Source organism: Tiliqua scincoides, chromosome 5, assembly GCF_035046505.1.
Source record: "Tiliqua scincoides isolate rTilSci1 chromosome 5, rTilSci1.hap2, whole genome shotgun sequence".
NCBI classification, from domain to species: domain Eukaryota; kingdom Metazoa; phylum Chordata; class Lepidosauria; order Squamata; family Scincidae; genus Tiliqua; species Tiliqua scincoides.
Genome location: NC_089825.1, coordinates 49,722,252 through 49,742,183, shown reverse-complemented (window position 1 = coordinate 49,742,183; position 19,932 = coordinate 49,722,252). Strand labels below are relative to the sequence as shown.

Below are 19,932 nucleotides of genomic sequence, written 5' to 3'. Positions count from 1 at the left end.
CTTGCATCTGGCATTCTGACATAGCCAATTTCAAAAATCAGGAGGTTGCGCATACACATCATGGCTTGTACCCCGTAATGGATTTTTCCTCCAGAAACTTGTCCAATCCCCTTTTAAAGGTGTCCAGGCCAGATGCCATCACCACATCCTGTGGCAAGGAGTTCCACAGACCAATCACACGCTGAGTAAAGTAAATGTATTGGACTGCTGAATTCTCCTGGTGTCTTAACGAATGTCACTTTGGCTGCACTAGTCTTACACATGACCAAAGGTTCTTCTTACCTTGTAATACATTCCAGTATCTGTTTGCTCTGCTACAGCCTCTCCTGCACTGGTTTCTGAAGCAAGTTCTGACCATAACCATTTCTCCAGTGGAGGAAGGGTGCATTCCTTAGTATGGGTTTGCCCTTGTGTTGCTAGTCAGGGTCTAATCATGACTTCCTCCACACACTCTCATTTCCCAGTTTGGCCTTGCCTCACTGGTGAGAGGTCGCAAGTCACTTTGCTCCCTCATTTTAAGGGACCTTCTCACTCTTCTTTTTTCACTGAAGTAAACTGTTTTTCTACTTTCTTCCTCCTCCCTCCTCCCCCCTTGAGGGGCCAGTCCTTTAAGGCACTGGAGGGAAAATGCGGTGAAGCTCCCTCAGGGGCCCGCTTCGGCAGGAGCTTAAATGTTTTCATTAGGCACATTTGTGCTGGGAGTTTCTTGGCACCCCTGCATTACTTTTACCCGAGTCTGTCAAGCGGCAAAGGCAGTGACGGTCCAGAGAAATCACGGTGCCCACTGCCTTGTTCTCCAAGTGCCGCCGTGACCTGAATGGGTCCCAAAACTTTGTGCCTCACAGCTATTGTTGCGGAAGTGAAGGAGCTGACAGGCCTCCTCTGCCCACACTTTGAGCTCTGCTCGTTGGGGGCAAGGCAGGCACCTTCTGCCTTAGGCAGGCACCTTAGTATGGTTGTCCCACATTCCTCTGTGCAAAATACGAAACTGCCTTTTACCAAGTTAGACCATTGGTCCAGTTAGACCGTAATCCTATACGCAATTATCTAGGAGGAAACCCAATTGAACATAGCAGGACTTCCTTCCAAATAAGTATGTCTAGGATTGTGTTGCAAGCCCTATATTGTTGGCTTTGACTGGCAGCAAAGGCAAGGATCTTTTTCATCACCTATGACCTTAACTGCAGATGCTAAGGACTGAACTTGGAACCTTCTGTGTGCATAATATTAACATAAAGATTCACCAGATACTGATGAGCTGGAATCCCTAGCATGTATGCACTGCTGAAACAGAGATGCCTGCAATGGCTCAGTCATGTTGTGAGAATGATTGATGGCCGGATCCCAAAGGATCTCCTCTATGGAGAACTCATGCAAGGAAAGCGCCCTACAGGTAGACCACAGCTGCGATACAAGGACATCTGCAAGAGGGATCTGAAGGCCTTAGGAGTGAACCTCAACAAGTGGAAAACCCTGGCCTCTGAGCGGCCCGCTTGGAGGCAGGCTGTGCAGCATGGCCTTTCCCAGTTTGAAGAGACATTTGGCCAACAGACTGAGGCAAAGAGGCAAAGAAGGAAGGCCCATAGCCAGGGAGACAGACCAGGGACAGACTACACTTGCTCCCAATGTGGAAGGGATTGTCACTCCCGAATCGGCCTTTTCAGCCACACTAGATGCTGTTCCAGAACCACCATTCAGAGCGCGATACCATAGTCTTTCAAGACTGAAGGTTGCCAACAAGGATCTGGCTCAGTATTATCTACACTGATGGGTAAGCGTGTGGGGGGAAAGGGCTAAGACAGCAACACAATCCCCAGGATTGCACTGCTGGCGGGGATGGGAGGGGTTTTTATACTTGCAGCCTGTGCTGGAGTCCTGGGGTGTCCAGAGAGCCCTCTGCAGGGTTCTCTACGCCTCCAAACATCTAAAAAACTGGGCACTTTTGGTTTCACAACAAAAACCAGAAATGCCCATATTTTGTTATTTTTAGATGTTTGGAGGCTTGGAGAGCTCTGTGGAGGGCTCCCTGGACATCCCAGATCCTCCAGGACTTTGATGCTGGCTATAGATAAGTAAAAAAAAAAATTCCCATCCCCAGCAGCAGAGCAATCCTGGGGATCATGTTGCTGTCTTCCCCCTACCCTTCCCCTTAAGGGTCCAGAGGCAGGACTTCTCAGGCTGGGGTGCTGTGACACCCCACTTTGAGAACCTCTGGCCTAATGTGTTGTAATGCACACTGCATTATATAATGGCATATTGTAAATTGTAGCTACACTATTGATGCTGTGCCAAAAAATACAGCATTTTTGAAATTTTGGAACCAAGATTAATCAAGAAACATCAAAATATTCAGATAAACACAAAACTGTTGATATTTTGGGCCCAATCCTATCCAACTTTCCAGTGCTGATGCAGCCATGCCAATGGAATGTGCACTGATCCTGTGGTGGGGAGGCAGTCATGGAGGCCTCCTCAAGGTAAGGGAAAATTTGTTCCCTTACCTCAAGGTTGCACTGTGCCTGCATCGGAACTGGAACATTGTATAGGGTCGAGCCCTTTGTTACACAGTGTAATGCTCCAAGTTCCTTGGAGAAAAAGCTGTATATGGTGAAAAAAGAAACCGAACCTGAACACTACTGATGCTCTAGCTCTCAGCAGGAAGGAGCCGTCACTCAGTGAAAGAACACAGGTGTTGCATGCAGGAGCTTGAAAGTTCAGTCTCTGGTATCCCTACCTAAGGCTGGGGAAGACCCCACTTGAAATCCTGGAGAGCCATGAAACTTGTCCGTTTCCGGCCAGTCAATCTGGCAATCTTGTCACAATACAGGCCCAGTGGGGTGCAATTGGCATAGCGGGTCATGAGTTGAGCAGGTCTGCAGTAACCACTTCTGAAATGAAGCATCACTGTACTTACTATAACTGCAGTCTTCAGTGTTCTTCTTCCCTCCACACTTTGGAGAAATAAAAGAAAGCAAAAGCTGCGACAGAAGAAGGCCAAGCTCTTGTGGCTGCGTGCCAGATGTGTTGCTCCCATTTCAGCAGCAGTGTTAAAACCCTCTAGCTTAGAGGCTTGTTAAATTGAGGAGGTTGGGCACAAACCTTCTCCTTTGAAAAAGGAGGAAAAAAAAAGTGGGTGGATACTCTGATCCTTCCAAGTATGCGAGGACTTGAAATGTGATTGTGCGACGGATCTATTTTTAATTGTTTCCCTAAACATCGGAATGTGCCTTTTAAAACATTGATTTGATATTGCGTGAACAATTACTGCACAATCAAAACTCAAGCAGATTGCTGATAATTGGTGCTGTTGCAATACTGAGCTTGGGATAATGGGGAGATGGACAAACACCTTGCACATCGCACCTTCCATGCTCATGTGAGTTCCTCAAAGGGAGACTGAGAGCGCAATCTTCCCCTCGCCTCTCAATGGTGGCAAGATCCCTGCAAGAGATTTGCAGTCCCCTTTCCCCGTTGAAGCCTCCTGGCTTGCCTTCTCCCCATGGGATGCAGCGTTTGCCAGCTTGGTGTTGCTGCAATTGGGTGGGGGGGGGGGTGATAAGATTGGACTGTGAGGCACACTACATATCCTGTCCTAGCTGTCACTGCTATGGCCCAATCTGAACCCTATAGGGTTGAGTCTCTGCCACCAGAGACAGATCAGGGCTCCACTGCAAGCCAGCCTTCACATCCCTCTGTACTGTCACTGGAGAAGTGCTGCAAAGTAGAGTGGGGGAGGGGAGATACTGCAAGAAACAGTGAATTAAAAACTATTTCATTCAGCTGAATAAATTGCAATCTTTTTAATCTACTCCTTTTTCCTGTTGGATATCCATTGCTCTGCTGACTCTCCAAGCCCCTGTAGCCTCCGGCCTGTGCAATCTAACCAACAGCAAGGATCCAATTAACTCTTGACTTCTACCAAGCAGGCAAAATGCTTTTCAAATATAGGAAAGATTTAAAGAAAAAAAAATGCAAGAGATTTGCAGTCCCCTTTCCCTGTTGAAGCCTCCTAGCTTGTCTTCCTGGGGGGCGGGAAACAATGCTCAAAACAGGGACAACAGATTGGTGTGGTCAGAAACATTATAAAAGGAATCACTTGTCTCACTGTATTTTTTTCCAGATGAAAAAATGCCTTTCTTTCAACCCTCACTTAAGATGCCCAGATGGGAACTGGGTGTCACCCCTTCTCAATGGCTAGTCCTAAGGTGAGAAAACCTAGCCAGACCTGTGAGATTTCATCTAAACCATCGTTAAGATGGGTAGACTCAGTCAATAGATAAGTTTGAGAACCTGGCGGGATGCCTCAGGTGTCATTCTTGCCCATTGTTTGAAAGAATATTGGGACCAGACGGGCACATTTTTCCCCACGTACCTTATGTTTAGTACATCTCAATGTGTTAGGAAGCCCTTCAGCTTGAGTTGGAGGGTGTCAGGTAGATAGTTCATTATGGAAGACTGAAACAAGCAGCCCTTTGCAGAGCCACTGAAAGGAATTTTATCAGGAGGTACAAAGTTTCTTTTGGGCCCCTTCCCTTCTCCCTTAGAATGTGAGGTTGGTTTCCAGGCTCCCTTGTTGGCCCCCTTTGGCTCTGAGCCCCCTTTTTTTTATCCCAGGCCCAGGTACAGTGTATCCCTACATCCCCCTGTAAGAGGCTCTGGGGCCACTTGTGACAGGTCAGTTCCATTAGGAAGACGGATTATGGAAAGGTTCCCATTCACCACAGAAATAGATAGATATAATGCAAAAATGGTTGGCAACCTTCAGTCTCGAAAGACTATGGTATAAGCCTACAGCACCTGGTATTCCCAAGCAGTCTCCCATCCAAGTACTAACCAGGCCTGACCCTGCTTAGCTTCCGAGATCAGACAAGCAGCGGCCCCTTTATTTCAGAGGTTCCCAAAACTGGGGCACGGCAATGCCCCAGCAAGTGGGAAATGATCACTACCCCAATAAGGGGTTGGCTGTGCCACAAAGGCAGCAATGGCATTTCTGCAATCAGGCCACCACAATAAAAAAAGGGGGGGATTGCACATAACTGGCAATATAGCACTCCAGAGGGTGCAGGAAGCCTGTGGCCCTCTCTGCAGGGCTTCCCATGCCTCAGAATGGCTCCCTGATGCTAACGCGACTTCCGGTTTTCATCGCAAAATAGGAAACGTGTTGCAGTCTCATCAGGGAACAGTTCTGAGTTGGGGAGAGACCTTCAGAGTGGGCCATGGGCCCCTCGCACCCTCCAGAGTGCCATAGCGACCCCCAGGTATGCACAAAAACCCCTTTTTCATGGTGGCTGCATGACTGTAGAAGTACTGTGGCTGTTGTCACAGCCCCCCGCAAATACTTACAGCAGTCCCAATTTATGTGTAAAGTTCACTGCTTTATTGCAATGCTAAGGCCCTTGGAAGAAATAGTTAACAGTTGTTTATAGCAGTGCCTCTTCATTTCTTCCTGGAGACGATCTCCAGGAGGTCGCTCCTGAAAGCTGGGTGCCTTGTGGCCTAAAGCGAACAAAACTAGAAACTCTAGACCAGGAATTCCCTTTTCTCATCAGAGACAGCATATGATTTGTGCAAAAATAGAAAGCAAACCTTGGCGACAAAGACTTTCAGCACAGAAGCTCTTCAGAGCTATATTTAGCTGTATATAAGAAAAAAAGAAGTCAGATGTCTGAAGGGCAACGGAAGGCTGAGTTTCAGAGCCTACGGTTGGAACAGCAAGGAAGCCGGGATGCAGTTGTTAAACTGTGTGTTCTTTGAAGAGAAACTGGTTGGCAACCTTCAGTCTCGAAAGACTATGTTATAAGCCTACAGCACCCGGTATTCCCAAGTGGTCTCCCATCCAAGTACCAACCAGGTCTGACCCTGCTTAGCTTCTGAAATCAGACGAGATCCGGCATGTGCAATATTATTTACTATTACCTAATACTTTGCCTAATACTATTTGCTATTATTTTTAACAGCCCAATTAGAACTAAACCCCAACCTGCCTATGCAGCTGCACCCAACGAGCACTTGCTATATCCTGTGGGCTGTAGTTATGGATATCTCCTCATGGTATGGGCATTTTCATTCCCTTACCCTGGGGCAAGTCTCTACTGACCAAATAGGTCTCCTCAAAGTTGTGCCAACTATTTTGCTGACACAGAAATGAGGATTGTAAGGGACAGGGAAGAGAAAGAACAGGGTTAGGATCCAGTTGCATGCTGGTGCCGCCAGGATCCATCCCATCCCAATCCTATTCTGCCTTCAGCTTGTTCCCTCCCCACCTAGACACTTCTCCATTTCTCCCTCTCTCTCCCACCACCTGCCCCCATGCACTGGCTTACCAGTGGGTAGCCAATAGTGGCAGTAGGCTGCTGACTCTGCTACCATTTGCACCAATAGTGCACAGTGCATGCCACCATAAAGCCCTTTACAACAGCAGAACCTCTGTCTCGCTATCTGTTAGTTTGAATTTGGGCTGTAAAAATATTTATAAACCTTGTCCCCCCCCCCCCCCAAAAAAGTCTACAAACTGGTTACATGGCAAAAGAGTTGGTTCTCTGTCCCAACTAAACTCACACGCATTGACATACACAAGGAGACACCAGGAAATTGCTGCTGGAATGATGCTATGCTAGTGAAGAGAGACAGTTGCTCTCTCTCTCTCTCTCTCTCTCTCTCTCTCTCTCTCTCCCTTTTCTTGGTATATATAAGAAAAACAGCACTTAAAAATGTACCTCTTTCTTTGTCCAAAGAGCAGAGGTTGAATGTAGTTCAGTGTCGTTCAGACAAGACAAAGAATGCAGCAGAATTGATCTATTTATTGATAAAAGCATTTAATTCCACCTTTCAGCCCACAAGGTGGCTTACAGTAAAGAAACAGTAAAATCACAATATATTTTACACCAATTCAAGTTAAAAGTCAACAGTATTCTAAGAACAAAGCAATACAACTTTAAAAGACACAACAAACATAGCTGGGGGGGGAGAATTAATGATGTCCTTGGAAGACTGGCTGAAACAAAATGGTCTTCCTTTACTTTTGGAAGGTAAGTTTGATAATACAGCCTAACCTGAAAACGAAGCCTGACCACCCATGAACGAGTTCAGTTTACGTGGCAAAATACATTTCTTTTTCCTGAACAACTGTTCTGAACAGCTTCCAAGAATACAGAATGTGGCCCCTCTGCCAATAAGGCAGGGGCCCTCTTTGCCTAGTACTGTCCTGTATGAGGCAAGGAAGGAACGGCAGACACCTGATCGGTGTTTTGGGCCAGCCAGGGGCAGGGTTAAATAGTGTTATTCAGTACAAAGTCGTCATACCAAAGTTGCTCCAACTCTACCAAAGTTGTCATACTGATCCTGCAAGGCTTGGTGTCGCGGTAGCATAGTATGGGTGGGGCGGTGGGGCCACCCACCCCCATGGTGCTCCTGAGGTTTTCTGGGCTCTTGTGTGTGTGCAGTGCTTGCTGCCCGAGTGCTTGGAGCAGCAAGTGGAACATTGAAGGGCCCTCTCGCCCACCCATGGTTCCGTTTGGCTCCAAATCAGAGCCCTTCTGGGGGGGGGGGGAAGACATGCAAAGCCTGGGGGTGACACAGTGATACAGTGGGTGGCATGAAAGCATCACTGCCTCACCCAGCCCTGGGTGCCAGCTGGCCCCACAATGCAACTGACTAGTTGGCCCTTGAGGCTGAGTAGGTATTTTTTGCTTTGTGTCTGATTGGCTATTGGCAGACTTTTTTTTTTTTTTTTTTTTGCCTTCCCCAAACTTGTTATGTGTTGTCTTAGCTAGGGCAGCCACTACTGGCAGGTACGCTGTCAGTACCTGACAGTGTGGGACAGGGAGTAGCATTAGGGATCAGATGCACACTCTAAGTTATGCAAGAGTGAGGAAAGGAACCAGAATCAATCGTAAGAAGCAGATTGGCTCAGGGATGCAGCTGCGTGACCCATTGGGCTTGAATTGTAAAGTGCATGTCAAAGGTTGTCAGGCTGGGGATGGCCAGAGCTGTTTGGCTGCCTTGACTCCCCTTTCCAGGGGTTGGTGTGGAAAATGTGGGCTTGATGAGAGGCGAACTCAAGTTGGCGTTAGGGTGATAATGCCCCAGGGGGAAACAACAGTTGTGTCTATCTCCTCCAGAGTAGGCACCCATATTAAAGGGGAGAGGAGTTCCATTTAGATAGGAATAGCTTCAGGATGCATTGAATTAAATGTCTTGCATCATTTATTGGAATGGGGTGGGTAATTTGGTCGTCTCTGCTCTGTATTACTCAACTCAACATAGCTAAGTCTATAAAATATGTTTTTAGCTGACTTAGCTAAAATATGTTTTTTTCTGAAGTATACTTTGTTAATCCTGTGAAAGAAAGAAAGAAAGAAAGAAAGAAAGAAAGAAAGAAAGAAAGAAAGAAAGAAAGAAAGAAAGAAAGAAAGAAAGAAAGAAAGAAAGAAAGACAGACTTTTATTTAAATCACTTGTTCAACTTCTGTGGAACTCAGAACAGCATGTATAATGGATCCCAGGAAAACTCTCATTGAATAAGCTTGCTGGACCGGGTATATTATTAATTAATATTAATTAGTATTAGTAATATACTAATCTTCAGCAGTAAGACTTTGGACCATTCTCCAGGTTTAAAACCACTTTCTTGACATCCTAGAAATGTAGGACTGCAAGGATTTTCAGGAGGTTACCGATTTCATCTCCTTGCCCGGAGGGAGGATTTTAACAATTCTGAGACAACGCCTGATGAGCCGAATGTTTTGAAACATTCAGGGGGTGAGGAATGTTTCTGACAAGGGAAGAACATGCAGAAAAAATGCTTTCTACAGAATGGATAACCACCTTGCGCTGATCTAAAATGTTCCTAGCAAATGGGGTCCATTTCCATAGTTGTTATGGCAACAGCTGGGAGACTGTCTGACAGCCATGATGGTGAAACAAGGGGCTCCTGGTAAACAGAGGAGTTGAACATGTTTTGTGTCATAAGTTGTTTGAGTGCCTTTTATAGATATTCTGTGGAGTGTCGTGACGGATCTAGCGCTGCATTTTGCAAGTACAAATGGATCTGGCAACACAGCGCTGAGGAGAGAAGCAGACATTTCACCAGCCATAGAATATCAAAGCAGGAGGCATCAACATTGGAACACTTCTGCTAGACTTCTGCAAGTTCTTCATTTGGTATCTCTGTAGTGGTAAGCTACTGCACATGGCTGGCGCATCCTGTGGCTACAGCTGTGGCGTGTAGGGGTTTGAAAATGGCCTCCACGTGGTAGCCCTAATAGAGAAACTGAGGTTAAGGACAGATCTACATACTCCTTTGACAAACATGTGTTCCCAAACCTATATTTGGGAGGCATTTGCCAGGGAGGATGGGTGGATTGGTGAAAACATGTTAAGACTTCCTGGGCCTGCTGATTCTCTCTGCCAAACAGGGTTTTCAGGTAAGCCAGCTGGAGGCTTTGAAATCAATTACCTTCAAGGCTCCCACCACAGTGGGCCAATCTGGCTGCCCGTTCTCTCACCTGGACAGGTGTTCAACTTGCCTCCATCTGATGTACTTGATTCCAGTGGCAGCTTTCTGCCTGATACTAAGGGGTGATGGTGTGGGCAGGAAATTCTTGGCCTTACATTCAGGTAGTGGTGGGAGTTGCAACCAGTGCCATGCAAGCTGAGTGGACAGGCCTCCCTCCCGATGTCATCAGTCTGTGCCATATTAGGGTGCCTATCCACTCAGCTCATCCATTCAGCATGGGCAACCCTCCTTGCAAATACGGCCAGACCAATTTTCCCCCCCAAGTCAGCCTGATTTCCAGTCTTTGAGCTCAACTAGGGAAAAGCAGCCTCAAGGGAATTTGCAAGAGACAACTTGTGGATGGGGAAAAGACTAAGCACTTTCTCCTGCTGGCTGCTTCTCTCCTGCAAATGCTCCCACTACTGCACTGGGAATCCGTGTTTGCCCCATAACATGTAATTCTGCCTTCTGAATGTTAGATGGAAGCCATCAAGGCCTGGCTTCTTGTAAGCAGATCTCAGCCTGCATGATCTTACCAGGTGCAGGAAACTTTGCAGAGTACCAGGAATTAACTTGTGCCAAAGCTCAACCTTAGTACCTGTTTCTAAGGCCAGGTTTCAGTTCTAGAACACACGCAGTAAGAACAGGTGAACATGCCCCAAAGTGGGTACACAATGTGTTTCCCTCACCACTAAGAAACTATACACTATCCATCTGCTGCTACAGGGAATGCAACACCAGTACAAAGAGGAACCCTACAGGATTCAGTAGAACCATTTCAAACCCCCCCCCCCCCATCCCAGCCCTTCTGCATGGACTGGTGCACAGACAGCACAATGAAACATTAACAGGAATGGGAGTCTGTTGTGCACCTCCTCCAGTCGCATCCAGCCCCACCTCTGCATGCCTTGAAAATGACCTGAGCTTTGAATTCTTCATATGGTTTCACACTATGTAGAGAAGAATGCCCAGCATCTATAATTTATATACTTTTGTGCTGAAATGCTGTTCAAACCCCAGTACGTTTGCTAATTAAAAACACAACTTGTTCAAACAAGTTAAATAATAGAGTTTGTTCAGTTAAGTAAGTTGGGGTCACATTCACCCGTTGCTTCTCCTTTAAAGCAATTGTTTGGCTTTTTTGTCCTTTTTTGAATCTAAGAACAGATTGCTTATTTACTGTTCCAGACACGTCTGCATAGGCACAATTACCTGTGCCTTCAGTCCTCTCAAAATTTGAATAGAATGAAATCACCATAATATTTACTACTGATTAAGCCCTATGCATAACACATGCAGCTGGATTGAAAATCAAACACGACAGCAGCTGAGGAGAAGAATATGGAAATGTCCATACAGCCAATCATGGTGGCCTTCACTTCTTGCCACTCATTGCCAACCCACACCTCTTTTTCCCATGAACTACTTAAAAATAAATATATAATCAGAAGTAGCTCCATTTATTTTCTGATCCAGTTTGACACCCAGTTTTACTGGCACTATCCACTTCACACCCCTGATCCCCCAAACTCCAACAAAACATGTCTGCCTAGGGGAGTAGTAGTGGCAATGCCAAACTGGGTCAAAAGGGAAGGAAGGAGATCTGATTGCTCCCTCCCCTTTCTAGCATACACATTCTGAATGCCTAGCCCAGGGGTCGGCAACCTTAAACAAGCAAAGAGCCATTTGGACCCGTTTTCCGGAAAAAAGAAAACCTTGGGAACCACAAAACCCTTTTGACATCTAAAATGATGATAACACTGCATATATAGTTTGCGCTCCCCTCTTATAGGTCCCAGTTATATAATACACTCCCCTCAGAGGTCCCACTAAAAATCAGGTCCAGACCCACAGTTGGAGAACAACAGTTTTAGATTGTGCACAGGTGAACTGCCTGTGAAGGATACTGTCATTCTTTACTGTCATTTACTTCTGTACTTTTGTAAATGCCTTTCCACACAATACTACCTCTGAACAAGACCACTTAGTACTACTTCACACTGTTCACAAAGGTGCTCCTGAACAAACAAGCTAAGAGTTCAAAACTGCATAAAATAAAAGGCATACTAACAGTGATTACTTCACAACCATGAAATATGCTTTGGTGCTACATATGCAGTATGTTACACATACAGTATACAAACATATACAGAATACCATCTGGTGCAGGGGTCTCCAAACCCCTTTCAAGTTTCCAAGTGAAGGAAATGGAGCAGTGAAAGTGTGAGTGAGTGACGGGGGGGGGGTGCTGAGTGGGGAGTTTGAAGGCTGTAATCCTGTGCACACTTTCCTGGGAGCAAGCACAATGGGACTTACTTCTGAGGAGACACGCACAAGATTGTGCTCTGAGCTTGGGAGGAGGAGAGAGCAGCTGCACTCAATTGCTTGCTTTTGCCTTGGCTCCCTGGGGTCAGGGCTGCTTGTGGGAAGGGGGGATCATCAGGGTGTTCAATGGGACTTACTTCTGAGGAGACACGCACAGGCTCGGGCTGCGGCTCCGGCAGGAGGGAACGTGCGGCGGCGGGGGCGGGGGCTCGCTCCACCAGTCGTTTGCGCCCTCTCCAATGAGGCGCAGCTGCAGCCCGTGTGCTCGGGCTGTGGCTCGGGAACGTGCGGCGGCGGGGGCTCGCTCACGGCGGAGGAGCTGCTCCGCCAGCCATTCGCGCCCTCTCCTATGGGGCGCAGCCGCAGCCCATATGCTCGGGCTGGTGAGTGGCGGCTGCATCGCGGGAGGGGCAAGCCCCTCCCCCGGGACAGGTTGGCCCCGCACAGAGCCGCAGCTGAAGGCTCAAAGAGCCGCTTGCGGCTCCAGAATGGCAGGTTGCCGACCCCAGGCCTAGCCCATTAGCCTTTGGGGGTGGATATTACGGGAGACTTTTCTTCCTGGGAAATGCACTTTGTATTTCCCAACAACCACTAGGAGTTTTCTTCCAGGTAAACATATTTTCCAAGCACTGCTGGTATTTTTTTTCCTTGAGGATTGTATTTCTCAAAAGCAGCTTATTTTTTCCTAGCACTAGTGAATGCACTGGAGAGGGACAGGAAGAAGAGATCAGATTTTCCTTGTTCCCTTTTATGTGACTGGATAATTGCCATCACTGGAAGGGCAATTTCATTGAAAGGAAAGATGGAGTATACTGGGGGGGGGGTTGGAGAGACTTTGGTTAGTAGGGTATTGGGTTGTTGGGGAAAGCCTGGAAATTCTACCCTGGCTTGGTGTTTAATGTGGGCCAATGAAGAATCTGAGTACTTATAATGCTCATGTCTTCTTTGAGATAAGCATTACATTTCTACATCAAAAACTCTTTTCTGGGCCCAAGCTGGCAAACTTTGCTGGTCTCTCCAGTCAAAATTCCATTATTACCCTTACCATGTTGGGCTTTACTTTATATGCATCCATCTCATGCTGCCATTGTGGTGAACACAAGTATGAGCAAAAATGCTCAGTGTTTCATATGAGTGCATATATCCTTCATCTTTCTTGCTTCCTTCCTTCATTCCCACCAGCCCCAAATCATTTACCAAAGACTCTAAAAGATGCCTTGGAGGATGAAAGAGGTAATTGGCCAGAGTACATGCACAGCTCCTTTGTATTTGTCTCTTGACATCCGAATTTAGTGGCTTGAGTTGTATTGCCCTGAAAAACAGCCATATGGTAATGGAGGAGGAAGCAGTGCTTTTCTAGACAGTGATTCACACTGGCCCAATGTAGAAAGGCACAAAGTTCTGAATGGAAGCCTACTGGGTATTAATAACAATTTGAAATGCAGTAGAGCAGTTACACTTATATAGATGGAGTACAGAAGCTGATTTTTCCAGGTTTCCAGTGCAAGACAGTTTGCCACATGGAGATGCATCATGCACTGGTAACCCCTGCTAACTGGGTAAGAGGCATTTTTTCAAGCGGGTGCTCCTCTTTAGTTTAGCAGGGGGAGAGTAACTGGCCCCCCTCACCCTAGCACTGTCTTTTTTTAGTGACTGCCTGCTGGTGTTCTTTTGCCTCCTTTTAGATTGTGAGCCCTTTGGGGACAGGGAGCCATTAGTTATGCAGTCCCTCTCACTTGCCATCGGAGTCATTCCAGGCAGCAATAGCAACATACAAGAGGTGCTATTTGGTTCAGCGAGCACCTGCCACTTGCCAGCACTACCCAGAATGGCTCCAACAATGAGTAGGGGGGCCACCTACAAGGCATATTGTGGTGCCTGCAGTACTTACAGTTTTGCCCCCCCCTTGCTATATTACTGTCATGTACCAATTTGCAAGTACCAAGATCTGTGAGCATCACAGATATAAAGTCTCTAATGGAAGTATAAATCTTTACGGGATCAGCTCTTAAGAGAGCAAGGAGGATGGGCAAATGAAGGTTGGTCAAAGTGGGATGCAATGTCTTGGGGCTCATGCCACTTGGATTCTTTCAGTGAGCTCTTGTCTTCAAGTCCTGATAGGCTGCTGCTGTTAGGGCCCCTTGACCCCTCACTCATCCAGTCTCTCCCTCCCATGGTTTCTCTTTCTATAATTGGGTGGTATTTTACTTTAAGCCTGTTATCATAAACAGGCACTTCAAATAGTCATTTTCAAGTGTAGTGGTAGGGGGCTCACCATAACTGGTACCAAAACTCCACCATGTTTAATGCATGACTAAAGTCCTCCTAAGTGATTGATGCCAAGGGTGTCCATGTGCAACAGAAATCTACATATGTGTTTGGACTGTAGATTTGGAGTGTGTGCTTTTGCTGTTCATGTCTATAGTATGTCTGCATGCCATTTATTTATTTATTTAACTATAATAAACATAAAATAGAAAAACAAATACATACATAAACAAAATTCCAATAAAGCAGCACGAGCGAAGCCAGAACATTCCCATACTTATAATCCAAATACATACAGTCCAAACATTAACAAATGTTAATCTATACCACTAATACTTCAAAATCAATCTTCAAATCCAAAATACCTCAAATCCCCATCCTCTCTCTGATTCAAAAAATCAATAACTGGACTCCAATTCTTCAAAAAGGTTTCTGTTGAATTCTCCCTAAGCAAAATTGTTAATTTATCCATCTCCACATAATCCATAAATCTTATCCACCATTCCTCCACCGAAGGTATATTCATAGTCTTCCAATTTTGAGCATAAAGTATTCTGGCAGCGCTTATCATATACAAAAATAAAACTTCATTTTTTCTTTCCACATACTCATCTGTCATACCTAATAAAAATACTTCTGGCCTCAATTGTATATTTGTTTTTAAGATCAACTGTATCTGTGCATGAATTTGTGACCAATATTTTTTAACTTTTGAACACATCCACCACATGTGGTAAAATGTTCCCTCTTGTTTCTTACATTTCCAACAACTATTGGACATAGTTTCATACATAATTCAGGACTGAACCACTCAAGGCAGCTCCTTTGGCTGCTCTCCTAGGTGTAGCAGAGTGCCAGGAACTCTCAACAATGAGACTGGGTGGTCTTAATAAAATGTGGAGCTTAATGTTGAGGTTCTTTCTCGGCATATCACCACAAACAGACTGCTGTCCATTCCATTTGAAAGTTCCCTGCCTCTTAATCTGATCTAAGTCCTAAAATGAACTGCAGTCTGTAACCAACCCAGGGCACCCCAAATTCTTGCCTAGACCAAGGATTGTAGAATGTCTCGATTGCAAATACAACACTAAGCTTCTTCTTCTCTTCACTCTATTTTTTTACTGGCTTCCCCAGAGATAAAGTAGACATGAACCAAAGATGGCATCAGGGGTTGACCAGGTCAAGGAACCACACTCAGGGTCTCCTGGCCTGGCCAAACCCTGAGCAGCAGTGGAATAGCCCCATGCAAAGCTCCATCAAAGGGTCCTTAGCAACTTCATACAAACATTGATAGTTACTAGTGCCTTTCATTACTCTAGATAATCTACAGACAAATTGATGCAAATCTGAATTTAGCTCTTGAGGGATTCATGCCCCAATCCTAACATTGCTGTACACTGCTGGAATGAGCATTCCGGCAGCATGTGGCACTTTCCAGCTGCCGCAAAAGGCAACATGCCTTTTTTACATGTATGAAATGACATATGAATTGTGCTTGTAGGTAGAACTGCACTCCAGAAAACATTTTAGTACATAAATTTGACTATTTATGACACCTGTGTGTTATTGCATATAGGTTACTGGGCATTGCATTTTGTTTGCATATAGTGTGAAAAGACATGGATTCTCTCTCTCTCTTTAAATTTGGGATGGGGAGGTTGTAACATATGAATGGAAGGGTCCGGCATGAAACTTTCCCACCTCTTCCCCTCCATGTCTTTCTGCTAGCCTGGTGATTCAAAGCAGGTGAAATCAAACTTGAATTCACCGAATAAATAATGTGCATGCGTAAGGCACAACAGCATGTATGCACCAACATTATACTGGGAGAGAACTCTTAGAAGAAAACAGTTGTTGTTAACACACATACTTGGGGTCATGAGTACTACATATTCTGCCACTGAGATGTACAGTATGTGTAAGAGACAATGACTGCTGCACACTCCAGATCTGACATTCACAAGACTCAAATATAGGTGGAAACTCAATGCTATTCATTTGGAGGAGGATAAGCTTACAATAAGAGGGAGGGGGAATAAAAAATGAGAGTGTAATCAAATTGATGAGCAGTGAGTCAAGTGGTTGCATTCACCAGTAGAGCTGCATATAAAATAGCACTAGACCTAACAAGCACTGGTTCCTGGAGACGCGAGAGAGAGGAAGATAAAGGAGAAATATAATGCTGTATTAGCTTCTTGAAAGAGCAAGGGGGAAAGGACAGTAGAGGGACAGTAACATTCAAAGGAGATGAGGTTGTTTACCCATGGAGGCAATGGGTCATTGGGGAAACAAAAGTTCTCATGAGTGAGAGATGGCTAGAGAAATACCCTGCAGATACCCGATCTCATCTGATCTCGGAAGCTAAGCAGGGTCAGGCCTGGTTAGTACTTGGATGGGAGACCGCCTGGGAATACTGGGTGCTGCAGGCTTCTACCATAGTCTTTCGAGACTGAAGGTTACCAACCACCACACAGAGGAAGCAGGACCTCAAGCTGAGGCATGGAGTTGTGGCTGAGGCTTGGTTTGAAATCACAAAGCAGTGTGAGTCAAAATAAGAAAATCTTTCTTTACCCAGAATGTAATGAATCTGTGAAACTTCTTGCCACAGGATGTACTGATGGCACCCAACCTAGATACCGTTAAAAGGGGATTGGACAGATTTATGGAAGAAAAGTCCATCACAGATTACAAGCCATGATGGGTACATGTAACTTCCTGGTTTTAGAAGTAGGCTATCTCTGAATGACAGGTGCAAGGGAGTGGCAACAGAATAGAGGTCTCTTGTTGGCTTGAGGCACTTGGTAGGCCACTGTGAGATACAGGAAGCTGGATGGGCCTTTAGCCTGATCCAGCGGGGCTCTTATGATGCAGGTATTCAAATGAGCTAACTAGTAATTCACTATAAAAGCTAGATTCAGAACATAATCTTAGGAGAGACAGGAAAAAAAGAGCAATAAATCACATGCAGGAAATTGAAATAGAGAAGGGGCCAGTGATCAACATTACCTCTCCATATCTGCTGAACTGACATTGGTTGACGAGGTTTCAAAGTAGCTGGAGACTCAAGGCAAAAAGCCATTCTGGAAATCTTGCCCAAATTCAAGGGCAGAGGGCCGCTCCCAGCAAACCAGGGCACCTAGACAGCAGCCCAAGTGGACACCAGAGAAGCTTGCTTTAAGTACATCAGACAATGCCATGTCAAGACAAAGGGAAAATCTAGTCCAAAGTCTGAGGGTTTCAATCAGCCAATTATACCCTATGGAACAAAAACAACCCAAAATGGCTTGAATATCCTAGGGTGGTGAAGACAATGGACTCTCCAGGCAAGCCAAAAGAGTTCATTGGGGCAGGGAGCAATGTCCTGATCAAAACAAAAGCATTCACATGCTTATGCCACATTTTGCCACAGACAAAAGGCATTTTTCCCTCCCAGAGGTTCTCCAACTGCAAAACTCCAAAGAGATTTCCTTAGCTGGCCAAAGGGTGGTGCAAATATACCAGTAATTGAATTCAGTGTGCCAGGCAACCAGAGGATCTCCTATGCAGAACTGGATTATGGGGAACACAAGACATTTCTAATGGAGGCAAAAGTTTCTTCTTTCCTCCCAGAGTTCCTTAGTTTAGGTTCTCTTGTCTTCTAGGTATGACCTGATTCTGATGAATGGGATAGGTCTGCAACCAGGAACCAACTCATACATCAGTGGAGAATATTAGATTTTAGGCACATGGAATATAGAGGTGGAGCTTAAACTTAAACTAAACCCCCCTAGCTCAGAGCCAGCAGCATACATGGTACAGTCTGTATACCAGCTATATGTGTGAAAAATCACCTGATTGAAAATGCCAAGAATGCCTTCTCTGCAAACTCCCTATTCATGCAGAGTTCACAGGGAAAAGACTGAATGGACCACAGTTTCAAAAGGGTTCATATGATACTTCAGTGTCTGAACTGGCCCTGTGTGATTAATGACACGTGCGCTCATGCTGCATGCGCATCCTGGTTCCTCACCTTCCTTTCCATTACTGTTTTTTAACCAGGTAGGGTTGGTCATCCCCCTGATGGTGCAGAGGAGAAACCATCCACAGCCACTGGGAAAAATACCATACTGGGATGAAGTATGTGCCTCTAGAACAGTGGTTCCCAATCTGGTGGGTTGCGACCCACCAGGGGACCAAGAAATAGGACATTCCCCCTTAAGGAGAGTGGCCCTGCAGGGACAGAAGCAACAGTGCCGCAGCAATTGCGCCACCACAGCAACCAAGGAGCTTACCTTACCTGGGGGAGGCAGTGCTGGCAATCAGCAAGGTTTAGGGGGCTCATAGCCCCTACTGCGGGCCTCCCTGCTGCTCTAAACAGCACTTATCTTCAATCGAAAACCAGAAGTGAGTTCTGATTGGAGATCAACATTGTTTAGAGCAACAGGGAAGACTGCAGAGGGGGCTGAGAGCCCCTTGCACACTGCTGAAGGCCAGCACTTCCCTCCCCCAGGTAAGTGAAAAAATGCTTTGGTTGTAGCAGTGCTGTGATCGCTGCAACCCCGTTGCCACCCCACCCCACTCCCCACCCCAGCAAAGACTTACCTTGTTCCTAACTCCCCTGTACGAGTTTCATCTGCAAGAGGGATCTGAAGGCCTTAGGAGTGGACCTCAACAGGTGGGAAACCCTGGCCTCTGAGCGGCCTGCTTGGAGGCAGGCTGTGCAGCATGGCCTTTCCCAGTTTGAAGAGACACTTGGCCAACAGTCTGAGGCTAAGAGGCAAAGAAGGAAGGCCCATAGCCAGGGAGACAGACCAGGGACAGACTGCACTTGCTCCCAGTGTGGAAGGGATTGTCACTCCCAAATCGGCCTTTTCAGCCACACTAGACGCTGTGCCAGAACCACCTTTCAGAGCGCGATACCGTAGTCTTTCGAGACTGAAGGTTGCCAACTTTAGAGTTTCAGAAGCACTGCTTTGGAATACTGTTAACAGCATGAATAGCACTATAGCAACATCTAGTGACAGAACACTAGCATTTCAACACAACTTTTGTGAACTGTAGCATTATTCTTTATTTAAAAGATTCCCATATTCCAAATCACAGTGGATGCATTTTGGAAAAGGTGTTTGCACCCTAGACCTGGTAGACATTATGGAAAGGCAACCACCTACTTTGTGAAACTTCACAATCATTTTCAACTGAACATATCACTGGGCTTTCTATCAGTAATTAATCTGTGGAACTCCTTGCCACAGTTATGTGGTGATGGCACCTGGCCTTTAAAAGGGGATTGGACAGATTTATTGCCGAGAAGCCCATCACAGGTTGCAAACCATGACAACTGTATGCAAGCTCCAGGTTTTAGAAGTAGCCTATCTCCGAATGCCAGATGCAAGCGAGTGGTGTCTGGATACAGGTATCTTGCTGTCTTGTGTGCTTTTCTGAGGCATCTGGTGTGTGATACAGGAAGGGAGTAGGTGGGCCCTTGGCCTGATCCAGCACTGTTCTTCTTATGTTCCTGTACCCATATTGTGATTTTATTTTTTACCTTTACATTATGTTACACTCACAATAAAAATGTTTTATATTCCACGGTGAGACCTTTGAATATATTGCAGTTAACTGATCCGGCTTCAGGTAAAAAAGAAATTTCTTGGGAAAACTCATATAGGAATAATAATGAATATTCTTACGTCTGTCAGTCACGCCCCCCCCCCCTAATTTGTTGCTTGACGAAGGGCTATGTGACTTGGCTCTTGGACTATTCCTTTCTCAAGCAACCCCTGCTTGTCAGTCTTTAATGGCCGCTTCAGACAGGTTTCATTGTTCTTTCTTCCTCCTTCCCACAAGAAGTGCACTAAAGTA

At 45.8% G+C, this 19,932-nt stretch overlaps 1 pseudogene; it reads left to right on the top strand.

The window, feature by feature from the left end:
* Positions 1-16,401: 16,401 nt before the first annotated feature.
* LOC136654917 (5S ribosomal RNA) lies at positions 16,402-16,517 on the top strand (annotated as a pseudogene).
* The last annotated feature ends 3,415 nt before the right edge of the window (positions 16,518-19,932 follow it).